The 16,577-nt window shown below is 41.1% G+C and overlaps 1 protein-coding gene across 4 annotated transcripts in view; it reads right to left on the bottom strand.

The window, feature by feature from the left end:
- The window catches only part of RNGTT (RNA guanylyltransferase and 5'-phosphatase), a 407,161-nt gene that overhangs the window by 300,201 nt on the left and 90,383 nt on the right, over nucleotides 1-16,577 (bottom strand). The gene's annotated exons all lie outside the window — the stretch shown is intronic.

Here is a 16,577-nt window from a genome sequence, read left to right as displayed (position 1 = left end):
GCTTGGATTAAAGGGTCCTCCAACACAACTGCTTCTCATAAAGCAAAAGTCAACAGGTGACAAACCCAGCCCACATTCACAGAGCTCCCAAGTAGTTTTTATTTTTTGTCTCATTTTTAGATGAAAATAGCCAAAAGAACATCATATATTTGCGGAAAACTTGAAAAAATAATTCAAGGAAATGAAAATGTCTTCTAATTACTATCTTCATAGATATTCCAGAAGCTATTACACATCCATAAACCAAGAACAGGCTAATATGAAAAGGTACAAGCAGATAACAAGAATGTATATACTCTAAAAAATTATAAGCGCTATCACTGGAACAAGCAATTCAATGGAAAGGTAGGAAGAAGATAAGAAAACCTCCCAGAAAACTGAAAAGAGAGAAAAGTGGGACTTTTAACATTCAACAGTAGCTCCAGAAAAGTGAAACAGAAAAACAGAGGAAGCAAAGTAACAAAGATAAAAATTTTCCCAAATCAAAGAACACAGGTTTTTAGATTCAGAGAGATCACCAAGTGCTCAGCACAATGAATGAAAACAGAACCTGAAACTATACATATAATGGAAAATTTAGACTAAAAATACTGAGAAAATTTTTTAAATTTCCAATGACAGAGGCAGGGTCAGACCACTTACAGCAAACTAGAATCTGACAATATCAGACTTTTATCAATAGCAGAGGTTACTAGAAGATAATGGAGTAAAGCTTTTATATGCTGAAGGAAAATAATTTTCAGTCTAAAATTTTACACATAGCCAAGCTAATAAATATAGGGGCAGAGCACTGGCATTTTCATACATCCAAGTATGCATATGGGATATTTCCTTTACATGCTTTCCTAGGAAGCATGCAAAGTGAGAGAATAAACTGAGAAAGAAAAGAAAGGGAAGGAGAGAAAGGGGAAGAGAGGGGAATCCAGAAAGCTAAATCCAACCAGAATAAAGCAAAATCCTGGGACTAGAGTTTTATACAGAGGCTAGTAAACAAAGAAGCCTCTAAGATAACACAAAAAGTAATTGAAAGAAGAAACAAAACAGCTAAAACCTTGAAAAAACTTGATGCTAGGGTAAAGGCAATTGGTGGAGTATAAAAGAGTCTATTTAAATTCAACAACAGGAAGATTCTGCTTTATGTGGTAAAGGAGTCATGGCATCAAATCCTGTGCCAGTTACTGGTCTTTGGGTAGTCAGCTTCTTCCCCACTCTCTGGCATGTATCCCGATTTGAGAGGCAAACAAACCATACTTCCCAGATCCCCCAACTAGCTCATTGGCAGGGGACTGGAAAAGAGGAAGGAAGAATCCTATTTATTTCTTGCTTCCAACAGCATCTCAGGTGGCAGCGGAGGCGGCACAAGGAGTACTGGCCCCTCAGTGGGGACCCCCTCAGTGGAGTGGCTCCCATGCAGCAACAGTGAACTTTCAACAGCAGCAGTATCTCCTCCAGCCCAACAACAGCAATGGCTAACCAGGCTCCCACCAGAGGCTGGAGCAGCTCACTGATCTCAAGATGACCCTTTTCTTCCCCTTGCCTCACTCTTCCAATGCCTTTGAGAATACAATTCTACGTATTAAATCCCTATAGGTTTGAAACATTAGAGTGATTTCTCTGTTCATGCCATAAAAAAGGCAATCTAATTCTTTCCAGTAATATAAATAATTCCACTGAAAAGTTTAAAAGTAGGAATATGTTGGAAGCAATGCAGTTATTTTAGGCTACTTGTTTTTTCTTATTCCTTTGTTTTTGTTTTGTTTGAAATGGGTTTTTTATTGTTTGCTTTTTTAATTTCTTGATAAAGTTAAAAATAAATAAGGAATGTTCATCATTTAAAATCAACCATGAATTAAAAAAAAAAAAAACTACATAAACTACATATGCCAAAAGGCAAGTAAATGTAAACGGAATTGCCAACATTAGAGCTAACATAACTCTACAGACCTCATTTTACAAGAAGAAGAATCAATAAATACTAAATAGGGTGATTAGAACAAGAAGGGGAAGATAAACTATACAGGAATGATTAATGAAGAATGAAGAATAATAGTATAATTATGTAGGGAGACTACAAGGAAGAAAAAGCGGACACAGAGATTCTGGTGAGCTACATCCTCAATGACCACAGCATGAAATCACCTTAAGTGGATTCATAAACAGCAATATAAACATATTATTTTAAAGTTTGGAGATAATCACAAAATAAGTAAAAAATAGAAAATGACTCCCGGGGATGAATCTGGACCCATCATCGTGGGATTGAAAACATCTTCTTAACCAAAAGGGAGAGGCAAAATGAAACAAAATAAAGTTTCAGTGGCTGAGAGATTCCAAATGGAGCTAAGAGGTCACTCTGGTGTGCAAATCTAAACAAAAGTAGTATACACATCACTTAATTGATCATAATTTGACTTATACATTCTGTTCCTAAGACCATAAAATATAGTTTTATGTTTCTAGTCCACTGAATATTATTCCAAAGACATCAGAACCCTCTTTAATATTCCTCTCAGTATGAAAGACTGTTCAAGTCTAGTGTCTCATTACCTTTTCCACACTATTCCTGTCTGAATATTGAGCTCCAGTCATTAGAATACACATCTGCTACAAATGCTATTAATAAGATAGATATCAAGCGATCCAAGCAAGCTACTAACCACCTGGGGTAATTGCACTGTTCTATACAAAAACAGAGTAACAAATATAGAAGCTACCTGAACATATTATAATTAGTTTATTAATACAATAGCTATTTCTGCAACACAAATATTCCCAAGTCACTAAGTAGATTTGTCAGGACACATAGAGCATAAACATACATTGAGCACCTTGTTAGAACAAAAGGATGGAACACAATTTTTATAAAAGACAAAGGGCTTAATCTGCTTTTGTAACTTAGTGAATTACTTACTGTGATGGTTAGGTTCATGTGTCAACTTGGCCAGGTGTTGGTGCCCAACTGTCTGGTCAAACAAGCACTGGCCTAACAACTGCTGTGAGGACGTTTGTGGCTGGTTAATAAACCAACAGGCTGGTTTATGAAATCATCAGTCAATTGACTGCAGCTGTGACTGATGATTCACCAAAGGGCGTGTCTTCCACAATGAGAGAATGCAATTGGCTGGCTTTAATCCAATTAATCAGTTGAAGACTTATAAGCGAGACAGTTAGAGGACCTTCACTTCTTCGGCTGCCCAGTGAAGCGTTTCCCGAGGAGTTCGTCGAAGTTGCCGGTTCGTTTCCTGAGGAGTTCATCAGACATCTTCCTTGGAGTTGACAGTTTGCTGACTGCTAGAATTTGGACTCGTGCATACCCACAATTGCATGAGTCACTTTCACAAATCTGATAGTCAGACACACCTCTCATTGATCCTGTTTCCCTAGAGAACCCTAACTAATACAACTTGGTACTGGGAGTGGTTCTTAAGAAACAGAATCTTAAAATGGGCTTTTACAATTTGTTTTCTACTCTGATTAGATTCAAAGGCACTAATGACTCTATTTCCAATAATCAAGAGGGCACTGACAGTCCATGGCATGAGTTGGCAAAGGAGATACGCAAAATAGCAACGTTTGATTCTCCTAATCATACTCTAGTATGAAGCAGAGTTTTGCAGTATTAAGAGGTATAATGATGTTGGCTGGCCGCTCTTAGATACTTTGGATAAAGTTGTAAGAGAAAGGGATGAGCTAAAGGCTTCAAATTCAAGACAGACAGATTAAAGGTTTCTATGTGTGCCCTGAAAGAAAATCTTATTTCCTGTGGCAGCAGACTGGAAGTTTGTGAAAACCAGACGCAGACTCACATTGTGCGAGTAGCAGATTTACAATGTAAACTAAAATCTCAGCCTCTCAGGGTGTCTGTTGTTGAAGTAAAGGCATTGATTGGAAAAGAATGGGATCCAGAAACTTGGGATGGGGACATATGGATTGATAATGATGGCAGTGAGGATGATGGAAACCTGGATTCTGCTCAGTCATTGTTAGATTTACCTGTAGAGGGCTGTCCTGAGGAAACAGCTTCCCCACCTCCAGTCTGCCCTAAGGAGCCTGCCATCCAGCCCCCACCTAAAGAGATTAACTCTTCAGTGCCTGCTAATCCTGTAATCACCTCCCCTGAGGAAGCAGCCCTCACTCCTGTCTGGAGAGCTTAATCCTGTTTTAAGAGATGAAAATGCAACAGAATGTCCTGAGGTAAAAGGCTTGAGGGATAATTCTAGCTCTTTTCATGACCCACCCCCACCACCAGTCTTTGCTGCAAGACCTATAACTAGGCTCAAGTCCCAACAGGCCCCAAAGGGTGAGATACAAAGTGTGACCCATGAAGAGGTATGCTATACTCCAAAGGAACTGTATGAGTTTTCCAACTTATACAGACAGAAACCAGGGGAATATGTGTGGGAATGGATATTAAGGGTGTGGGATAATGGTGGAAGGAATATAAGGTTGGATCAGGCTGAATTTACTGATATGGGTCCACTAAGCAGAGATTCTGCATTCAATGTTGTAGCTCGAGGGGTTAGAAAGGGTGTTAACAGTTTGTTTGGGTGGTCAGCTGAAACATGGATCAAAAGATGGCCGGCATTATGAGAGGTTGAGATGCCAGAATTGTCCTGGTACAATGTGGAGGAAAGGATTCAAAAGCTTAGAGAGATTGGAATGTTAGAGTGGATTTATCATGGAAGACCTGCTCACACACCCCTGGAATGTCCAGAGGACACACCTTTTACGAGGACTGTAAGGAATAAATTTGTGAGACTAGCTCCATCATCCCTGAAGAGCTCTGTAGTCGCCCTTCTCTGTAGGTCAGATACTACTGTAGGAACTGCTGTCACTGAGCTGGAATCCTTAAACACAATAGGGATAATCAGGTCCCGAGTCCGCAGAAGCTAAGTGGCTGCAGTTAATCGCCACAGACAAGGTGGGCATGGCTACCATAATGGAAAACAGGCTCAAAGCAGCAATCAAAATAATCTGACTTGCAGAGACTTATGGCATTGGCTAGTGGATCATGGAGTACCAAGTAGTAAAATAGATGGGCAGTTGACTAAATTCTTATTTGAACTATATAGGCAGAAGAATTCTAGGTCAAGTGAACAAAAGTCTCCCTTGAATTATAAAAACAGAGAGTCACGGCCCCTTAATCAATTCCCAGACTTGAGACAGTTTACAGATCCAGAGCCCCTTGAATGAAGGGAAGGCCAGGTACCCTTGGGGAAGGACCCTGCTACACTGCCAAAAATTTATACTGTTAATCTTCCTCCCAGCCTTCCCCAGGGGGACCTACGGCCTTTTACCAGGGTAACTGTGCATTGGGGAAAAGGAAATGATCAGATATTTCGTGGATTATTAGATACTGGTTCAAAAGTGACATTAATTCCCGGAGACCCAAAACGTCATTCTGGTCCACCAGTCAGGGTTGGGGCTTATGGAGGTCAGGTGATTGATGGAGTTTTAGCTCAGGTCCGTTTCACAGTGGGTCCAGTGGGTCCCCAGACCAATTCTGTGGTTATTTCCCCGGTGCTGGAATGCATAATTGGAACAGACATACTCAGCAACTGGCAGAATCCTCACATTGATTCCCTGACTCCTGGAGTGAGGGCTATTATGGTGGGAAAGGCCAAGTGGAAGCCACTAGAACTGCCCCTGCCTAGCAAAATAGTGAACCAGAAGCAATACCGGATGCCTGGAGGGACTGCAGAGATTAATGCCACCCTTAAGGACTTGAAGGATGCAGGGGTGGTGATTCCCACCACATCCCCATTCAACTCTATTTGGCCTGTGCAGAAAACAGATGGGTCTTGGAGGATGACTGTGGATTATCATAAGCTTAACCAGGTGGTGACTCCAATTGCAGCTGCTGTTCCAGATCTGGTATCACTGCTTGAGCAAATCAACACATCCCCTAGTACCTGGTATGCAGCTACTGATCTGGCAAATGCTTTTTTCTCAATTGCTGTCAGTAAGGACCACCAGAAACAGTTTGCATTCAGCTGGCAAGGCCAGCAGTTTACATACACTGTGCTACTTCAGGATTATATCAACTCTCCAGCCCTATGTCATAATATTGTCCGCAGGGATCTTGATCATTTCTCCCTCCCACAAGACATCACACTGGTCCAATCATGTTGATTAGACCTAGTGAGCAAGAAGTAGCAACTACTCTAGATTTGTTGGTAAGGTATTTGCGTGGCAGAGGATGGGAGATAAATCCAACAAAAATACAGGGGCTTTCCACCTCAGTAAAATTTCTAGGTGTCCAGTGGTACAGGGCCTGTCAAGATATTCCATCTAAGGTGAAGGATAAGCTGTTGCATCCTGCCCCTCCTACGACCAAAAAAGAGACACAACGCTTAGTTGGCCTCTTTGGATTTCGGCGACAACATATTCCTCATTTAGGTGTGCTACTCTGACCCATTTACCAAGTGACCAGGAAAGCTTCTAGTTTTGAGTGGGGACCGGAACAAGATGAGGCTCTGCGACAGGTCCAGGCTGCTGTGCAAGCTGCTCTGCCACTTGGACCATATGATCCAGCTGACCCAATGGTGCTGGAAGTGCAGTGGCAAATAGAGATGCTGTTTGGAGCCTCTGGCAGGCTCCTAAAGGAGAATCACAACGCAGGCCCTTAGGATTTTGGAGTAAAGCTTTACCATCCTCTGCAGATAACTACTCTCCATTTGAGAAACAGCTGTTGGCCTGCTACTGGGCTTTAGTAGAGACAGAACGTTTAACCATGGGCCACCAAGTTATCATGAGACCTGAGTTACCTATCATGAGTTGGGTATTGTCTGACCCACCAAGCCATAAAGTTGGGCATGCACAGCAGCACTCCATCATAAAATGGAAATGGTATATATGAGATAGACCTCGAGCAGGTCCTGGAGGTACAAGTAAGTTACATGAGGAAGTGGCCCAAATGCCCATGGCCCCCACTCCTTCCACCTTACCTTCTCTTTCCCAGCCCACAGCTATGGCACCTTGGGGAGTTCCTTACAGTCAACTGACTGAGGAAGAAAAAAATCGGGCCTGGTTTACAAATAGTTCTGCATGATATGCAGGCACCACCCGAAAGTGGACAGCTACAGCACTGTAGCCCCTTTCTGGGATGTCCCTGAAGGACAGTGGTGAGGGGAAATCCTCCCAGTGGGCAGAACTTTGAGCAGTGCACCTGGTTGTTCACTTTGCTTGGAAGGAGAACTGGCCAGAGGTGCGTCTGTATACTGATTCCTGGGCTGTTGCTAATGGTTTGGCTAGATGGTCAGGGACTTGGAAGGAACATGATTGGAAGATTGGTGACAAAGAAGTCTGGGGAAGGGGTATGTGGATAGATCTTTCTGAGTGGGCAAACAACATGAAGATATTTGTGTCCCATGTGAATGCTCACCAGAAGGTGACTTCAGCAGAAGAAGATTTTAATAACCAAGTGGATATAATGACTCGTTTGGTGGATACCAATTAGCCTCTTTCCCCAGCAACTCCTGTCGTTGCCCAATGGGCTCATGAACAAAGTGGTCATGGCGGTAGGGATGGAGGTTATGCATGGGCTCAGCAACAGGACTTTCACTCACCAAGGCTGACCTGGCCACAGCCACTGCTGAGTGCCCAATCTGCCAGCAGCAGAGACCCACACTCAGTCCCCAATATGGCGCCATTCCCCGAGGTGATCAGACTGCTACCTGGTGGCAAGTTGATTACATTGGACCACTTCCATCATGGAAGGGGCAGCGATTTGTTCTTACTGGAATAGACACATACTCCGGATATGGGTTTGCCTTCCCTGCATGACATGCTTCTGCCAAAACTACCATCTGTGGACTTACAGAATGCCTAATCCACCATCATGGTATTCCACACAGCACTGCTTCGGACCAAGGAACCCACTTCACAGCAAATGAAGTGAGGGAATGTGCACATGCTCATGGAATTCTGTAGTCTTACCATGTTCCCCATCATCCAGAGGCAGCTGGGTTGACAGAACGGTGGAATGGCCTGTTGAAGACTCAATTACGGCGCCAACTAGGTGGCAATACCTTGCAGGGTTGGGGCAGTGTTCTCCAGGAGGCTGTGTATGCTCTGAATCAGCGTCTACTCTATGATGCTGTTTCTCCCATAGCCAGGATTCATGGGTCCAGGAATCAAGGGGTGGGAACAGGAGTGGCACCACTCACTATCACTCCTAGTGATCCACTAGGTAAATTTTTGCTTCCTGTCCCTGTGAGCTTAAGCTCTGCTGGTCTACAAGTCTTGGTTCCAAAAAGAGTGCTTTCACCAGGAAACACAACAATAATCCCACTGAACTGGAAGTTAAGACTGCCACCTGGCCACTTTGGGCTTCTTATGCCTCTGAATCAACAGGCAAGGAAGGGGATTACTGTACTCACTGGGGTGACTGATCCTATCAAGGGGAAATAGCACTGCAACTACACAATGGAAGTAAAGAGTTTTCCTGGAATACAGGAGATCCCCTAGGGCGTCTCTTAGTACTACCATGCCCTGTGATTAAAGTCAATGGAAAACTCCAACAACCAAATCTAGGCAGGACTACCAATGGTCAAGAAACTTCAGGAATGAAGGTTTGAGCCACCCCACCAGGCAAAGAACCATGGCCAGCTGAAGTGCTTGCTGAGGGTAAAGGGAACATCAAATGGGCAGTGGAAGAAGGTAGTGATAAATATGAACTATGGCCATGTGACCAGTTACAGAAACAAGGACTATGATGGCATGAATCTTTTCTCCTTGTTTTGTTATGATTATGTTTGTATTTGTCTGTAAAGCAAATATCTTTGCTTTCTTCTCTGTCTTATCCCCTTATCATATGGCATAACCCGTACTGTTCATTTTGCTGTATTTAAGTTAAGGAAATTAATTTTAAAAGCTAATGTCATCCAAGGACTTGCACCCTATTCTGGAGAGATTTAGTGCGTTTCCAGTTGTATGCTGCACAGCGGAGTATTGTTAGGCAAAATATATGTCTGTTATTGTTATCTACTGAGAGATAAAGTATGGTGTTAGGTGATGTGTATAACTGCCAAGGTGGACTGTGATGGTTAGGTTCATGTGTCAACTTGGCCAGGTGTTGGTGCCCAGCTGTCTGGTCAAGCAAGCATTGGCCTAACAATTGCTGTGACGATGTTTGTGGCTGGTTAATAAACCAACAGGCTGGTTTATGAAATCATCAGTCAATTGACTGCAGCTGTGACTGATGATTCACCAAAGGGCGTGTCTTCCACAATGAGAGAATGCAATTGGCTGGCTTTAATCCAATTAATCAGTTGAAGACTTACAAGTGAGACAGTTAAAGGACCTTCACTACTTCTTCGCCTGCCCAGTGAAGTGTTTCCCGAGGAGTTCGTCGAAGTTGTCGGTTCGTTTCCTGAGGAGTTCACCAGACATCTTCCTTGGAGTTGACAGTTTGCTGACTGCTAGAATTTGAACTCATGCATACCCACAGTTGAGTGAGTCACTTTTACAAATCTGATAGTCAAGAGACACCTCTCATTAATCCTGTTTCCCTAGAGAACCCTAACTAATACACTTACATAAAAAAATCTTTCAAAGTACCAGGAGCTTAGCAATAGTTTACAATTAATAGGGAGAAAAACTTATCTTAACCTTTACAATTCACTGAAGCATATTTTAAAACAGAAAGATCTTTAAATTATACTTTAGTTTTCCTACCTTAAGCTCAATATTTACACTTGCTTACAAAAAAAGAAAGAACATCTGAGATATAAATACTGTCTTTTAAGGAGAATGTATTCAATTATGACTTGGCAAACTATGGACCATGGGCAAAATGATTACTACTCTGTGTTTTTGTAAATAATTTTATTGGAACACAGCCATGCTCCTGTCTCTACTGTGTGTGATATAGCTGCTTTAGGACTACAATGGGAAAGCTGAGTAACTAAGGGAGACCAAATGGCCCGCAAAATTTACAATATTTACTACCAGGGCCTTTATAGAATAGGTTGGCCAACTCCTGGATTAGATAAAAAATTGAAAGCTGGGATTCTGTCTTAAGCACTCCTGAGCTAAGAAGCATCTAATGCAGGGCCCAGAAAGTTAACAGATATTCAATATAATTTCTCTGCAATGACTGCAATGGATGTTCCATAGTCTAATTCAATATATTAGTCATTAAATGTAAGATTTGTGAATCCTCCGATACTACTTAAGTTGAAGGACATAGAATTTCACCAGATCAGCAATGATCAACCTATACTACTGGAAAACTCAGCATTTTCTAATATAGAAAAAGGCTTTCCTTAGTATCCTTTTGTCATAATGTGCCACTGTCTATGCATTAGAGTTGATGTGTTTTGGACTAGTGTCACAGCATAAAATCATATTACAAATATATAAGGATTCAAGATCTCTTTCTAGAATCATCATAGCTCTATACTGCATGACTGTGCTTGTATTTTGATTGGAAATCCCTTTAGTGTCAGTTGGTTGGAAGCCAATGGTGTTTGTCACAGAAACTCATACCCATAGCAGAACGTTATTCTTCTGTGGAACTTTGCTTTACATGACACTATGCACGCACAGTTCATTTCTAGTTCTTGGCAGAACTGCACTTAATCCTCAGTATTACTCTTGATTTTTTAAGGGCTGTGCTATAATGAGAATAGGCTCTATCTTCCCATTAGAATCTAATTACATAGGCTTTAGAATTTTCTAAAACAGTCCTTTGAATCCTGCAAATGTGAATTTTATGTAATAGCTAACAGAATTATATTGAAACAAAACAAACAAACAAACAAAAAAAAAAAGAATTCTAAATGAATGAAAGAAAAGGATCCCCAGACCAGAGTTCAGAGAAAACAAGTCCTATAATTTTCTAAAAGAAGCATTATACAAATTTAACTCACTTTCTAAAACAGATGTGTTATAAAAAGCTGCTTAGGGGCTGGGAAAGCAGATGGCAGCATAAAGGGGAGTACAAGCTAGTTTGCCCCCACTGAAAACAACTAAAAAACAATGAAGAACAAATAGTAAATAATCTGGAATAACTGCGGGGGGACAAACATGACTGTCCAGTTATCATACAACAACCTGAACTGGGAGGAATGCCACAGATCACAGCGTAAAATCTGTAAATAAAAACTGTGGATCCAAGCTGAGAGCTCCCTCCCCCACAGCCTGAACTGCAAATGCTCACAGTGCTAGAGCAGCACTCTCTGAGCAAGCGAATATAGCTCAGCTGATCTCCAACTCAGGTTTTAATCAACAAACGTGGACTGCTCAATACAAGCTACGAATCCCCAACAAGCAGACAGGGGCTTTTGGTGACAACTGACGCTGGAGAGCCAGAGGGTGGCTTCGGACTGGCACTGAAGGGGGCTTTCTGTCCCTTTTACGGCTCAGTGGAGAAAGCATCAACGATTTTCAGTTCCCAGCACTCCAACCCAGACAAGGGTGGAGACAGCAGAGGCAGAGAGACTATTCAAACGTAAATGACCTCTCCCTAGGGGGTGTATCTTCCCTAGGAGGAAGAAGGTGGTGCCGAGCTCTACTACCCACCTTCCATTCAGAACCAGACCCCAGAGACTGGCAGAAAACAGCCAAAGGCCACTCCTCCTTACACCAGTTGGGAGCTACAGGCTGACAGGCGCCACCTGCTGGGCAGAAAAACACAGTGACTTGAGGCCTCACAGGGTGTATCAATCTTCTAAGACACCCTCAGGGAAACCGGATACTATTGCCTCCTTCCAAGACCTGAGCCCATTTGGGTCTGGGAAAACCTGATTGTTGTAACCAAAGAAACCAGATGCCTAAACAACAGAAAACTACAACCTACACTAAGAAAAATGAAGTTATGGCCCAGTCAAAGGAACAAACGTTCACTTCAAATGAGATACAGGAATTGAAACAACTAATGCTAAATCAATTGAAAAAGTTTAGAGAAGATACGGCAAAAGAGATGAACCATATTATGAAAACACTAAGTGTACATAACGTAGAAATCGAAAGATCAAAAAAACAACCGGCAGAATCTATGGAAATGAAAGGCACAACACAAGAGATGAAAGACACAAGGGAAACAGAACAGTAGACCTCAAGAGGCAGAAGCAAACACTCAGGAACTGGAGAACAAGGCTCCTGAAATCCTACACACAAAAGAACAGATAGAGGAAAGAATGGAAAAACATAAGCAACGTCTCCAGGAATTGAAGGACAACACAAAATGTAGGAATGTACGTGAGGCAAAAGAAAACACTCAGGAACTGGAGAACAAGACTCCTGAAATCCTACACACAAAAGAATAGATAGAGGAAAGAATGGAAAAACATAAGCAATGTCTCCAGGAATTGAAGGAGAACACGAAATGCAGGAATATACATGTCACTGGTGTCCTAGAAGGAGGAGAGACGTGAAAAGGGGCAGAATCAATAATAGAGGAAATAATCAATGAAAATTTCCCATCTCTTATGAAAGACATAAAATTACAGATCCAAAAAGCACAGCATACTCCAAACAGAACAGATCTGAATAGGCCTATACCAAGACACTTAATAATCAGATTCTCAAGCATCAAAGAAAAAGAGAGAATCCTGAAAGCAGCAAGAGAAAAGCAATCCATCAGATATAAAGGAAATTTGATAAGACTATGTGCAGATTTCTCAATAGAAACCATGGAAGCAAGAAGGAAGTGGAGTGATATATTTAAAATACTGAAAGAGAAAAACCACAACCAAGAATCCTATATCCAGCAAAACTGTCCTTCAAATATGAGGTAGAGTTTAAAATATTCTCTGACAAATGGACAATGACCGAGTTTGTGAATAATATACCAGCTCTACAGGAAACACTAAAGGGAGCACTGCAGACAGAAAGGAAAAGACAGGAGTGAGAGGTCTGGAACACAATTTTGGAAGATAGTAACACAGCAATGTAAGTACACTGAAAAAGGTGACTGTGAGAATGGTTGAAAGAGGAAGGTTAGGAGCATGTAGAACACCAGAAGGATAGAGGAAAGATAAAAACTGGGACTGTATAACTTAGTGAAACCTAGGGTGTTCAGCAATTGTGATAAAAGGTACAAATGTTTTTACATGAGGTAGAACAAATGAATGTCAACACTGCAAGTGTTAAAAATAGGGTGGGATTGGGGAGAAAATACAATCAATGAAAACTAGAGACTATAATTAACAGAAACATTGTATTATGCTTCCTTTCATATAACAAAGGCAATATACCATCTTAAATGTATATGGGGGTGGGGATAGGGAAAGGGTATGGGACTCCTGGAATTGGTAATGTCGTCTGACTCTTGATTCTACTTTAGGTTAATGGTATCTTTCCTTTTGTTGCTTTCTAGCTGTCATGTGTTTTTTCTCTCTTCCTTTTTTCTTTTTCTTTTGTCTCTCTACCTTCTTTGACTCTTCCTCCTTCTTTGTGGAAGAAATGGAGATGTCCTTGTATAGATTGTGGCAATGGTGCTGAATACATAAATACATGACTATACAGGGAACCATCAATTGTTTATTTAGGACAGAATGTATGATGTGTGAACAAAACCATCTTAAAAAAAATGGGTTGAAGAAGAAACCCTGAGGACAGTATATTGAGTGAAATAAGACAGACACACAAGGACAAATATTGCAGGTTCTCACTGATATGAACTACTTATAATATGCAAACTCATAGACATGAAATACAAGCTACCAGGATATAGAACAAGGCTAAAGAATGGGGAGCAGTTGCTTATTATGAGCAGAATGTTCAACTAGGGTGAACTTACACTCTTGGAAATGGACAGAGGTGATGGTAGCATGTTGTGAGAAAAACTAACAGTGCTGAATGGTGTGTGAAGGTGGTAGAAAGGGTAAGCTCAAAGTCCCAGATGTCATCAGAAGGAAAGTTGGAAGTTAAAAGATGGGAATGTATAAAATAGTGTATCTTGTGGTGGACAATGTCCGCGATTAACTGTACAAATATTAGAAATCTCTCTCATGACCTAGAACAAATGTATGACACTATAACTAGAAGTTAATAATAGAGGGGCACATAGGAAAAAAATATATACCTATTGCAAACTATATACTACAGATAGTAGTATTTTAATATTCTTTCAACAGTAACAAATGTACTATACCAAAACTATGAATCAAAAATGGAGGGGGGGTGGTTAGGGGTATGGAAGGATTTGAGTTGCTTTTTCTTTTTCTTTTTTTTTGTCTTTATTTCTTATCTGGAGTAATGAAAATGTTCTAAAAGTTGGAAAAAAAAATTGTGACGGATACACAGCTGTATGATGGTAGCATGGGCAATTTACGCTTTGGATCTTTGGATAGTTGTATGGTATATGAACAATCTCAATTAAAAAAAAATTTTTTTAAATGATTCCTCACCAATCTTCAAATATGTCCAAGATGAAGGACAAAAAAACAGTATGCATTCCGATTAAGGTGAATAAATATACCTGACAACAAAATACAATGTTAAAAAAAAAAAATCATATAATCAGAAGAAACAATAGAAAAAAGAATAGAAAAAAATAAGCAGTTTCTCAGGGACTTGAGTGACAGCACGAAGCATGCAAACATGCATCATGCAGGTCCCAGGAGGATAAGAGAAAGGAAAAGGGGGAGAAAGAACTTGTGAGGAAATAGTGAGCAAAAATTTCCCAACTCTTATAAAAGATATGAATATAATGTCCAAGAAGGGCAAACAGAATACCGTACTCCAAACAGAATAAACCCAAATAAACCTGTTCCAAGACCCATACTAATCAGAATATAAAATGTCAAAGATAAAAAGAGAATTCTGAAAGCAAGAGAAAAGCAATTTGTCGTATACAGGGGATCTTCAGTAAGACTAACTGCCATTTCTCATCAGAAACCATGGAGGCAAGAAGACAGTGGAGGCAAGAGTCAGATACATCACAAAAGATTAATAATACAGAAAAGGAGGCTTCAAAAATGAGACATAAAAAGATATGACACATAAAAATCAAAGGACAAACAGCTGAAGAAGGTATTCCCTTAAAAGTATTAACACTGAAAGATGGCAGCATAGGGAGGTGTGGAATTCAGTTAGTCCTCTGGAACAACCAGCATATAGCCAGGAACAACTAGTACAAAATCTAGAACAACTGTTGCAGGACATCCGAGACGACACAGATCATACACCAGTGTGGAATGGGTGGAACGGCTGAGATCACAGCATAGAACTGTAAGTAAAGCTCCCCAAACTGTAGAGCTGGCGCCCCTCCACCAAGGGCACAGCAGGCTGAGCTGAAACACTTCCCTGTGATAAAAAGAAGCAGTCTAATAGGAGGAGGAGAAGGTAGCTCAACCAAGCTCCAAATGTGGTTTTAGTTAATGATTTTACTGAATACAAGTTATGAGTACAGATAAACCCAGTGCAAGCAGGAAAGGAACCCAGAGGTTTCTCCCAGCAGAGAGAAGTCGGGGCTGGTGGGGAAAAAAAAAAAAGGATAAATAAATAAAAACAGAGTCTTTTGGAGTCAGCTGAGCTCAGAATACAGAAAAAGGGCTGTGGTGCCAAGAAAAGGGACACACAGAACCAGGCACCAACTCTGGTTCTTGACTGGTAGCTGGAGACTGGGGACTGGCTCTGAAAAGGGGTTTTCTTTATTTTTTCTTTTCTTTCCTCCCATTCTAAGTAGCTCATTAGAGAAAGCCTCAGGCACTTTCAACTGTCAGCACTAACCCAGGCAAGAGTGGAGTTAAGATAGTCAGAGAGACAAAACAAGAAGTCAAATGCAGGAAATAACCTCTAAAGGGCTTACTGTTCCTAAGAAAAGGGGGTAGTGGGGCCCAACTCAAATGGCTGCCCTACCTCAGAGAACTCAGACCCCAGGACCCAGGGGTAAAAAACTTTAAGAGCTTAAGCTTGCCTTCTGAAACTCTCAGCTCCTGGCCAGGACAGGGCCTAGTGAGAATTAAAGGTAAAGCACCTCTTTATGCCGGTGGGGAGCTGTGGGCTGTCAAGCACCACCTGCTAGGCAGGATAGGAAAAGCACAGCATCTAGAGGTCTCACAGGAAAGTCTGTCCGACAACTTGTTAGGTCTCATCCTCAGAGAAACTTGATACTGATTAAACCCTCTTCCTGAAACCTGGGTCCATCTGGTCTGGGAAAATCTTACTGGAGTAATCAAGAAACCAGATGCCTAGACAACAAAAAACTACAAATTACACTAGGAGAAAACAAAGACATGGCCCAGTCAAAGGAAGAAACTTACACCTCTAATGAGACACAGGAGTTGAAACAACGAATTAAAGATCTTCAAACAAATATGCTAAATCAATTCAAAAATCAAATCAACAAATTGAGGGAAGATATGGTAAGAGATGAAGGACATAAAAAAGACATTGGGCAAACATAAGGAAGAACATGAAAGTTTAAAAAACGAGTTGGCAGAACTTAAGGGAATCAAAAGCACAACAGAAGAGACGAAAAAGACGAGACATACAACAGCAGATTTGAAGAGGCAGAAGAAAAGATTCAGGAACTAGAGAACAGTACATCTGAAATCCAACACAAAAAAGAACAGATAGGGAAAACAGTGAAAAAATATGAGCAGCATCTCAGGGAACTGAATGAC

This window comes from Choloepus didactylus, chromosome 7 (assembly GCF_015220235.1).
Source record: "Choloepus didactylus isolate mChoDid1 chromosome 7, mChoDid1.pri, whole genome shotgun sequence".
Lineage (NCBI taxonomy): Eukaryota > Metazoa > Chordata > Mammalia > Pilosa > Megalonychidae > Choloepus > Choloepus didactylus.
The sequence above is the reverse complement of the archived record's forward strand: the minus strand, read 5'-3'. Positions and strand labels throughout refer to the sequence as shown.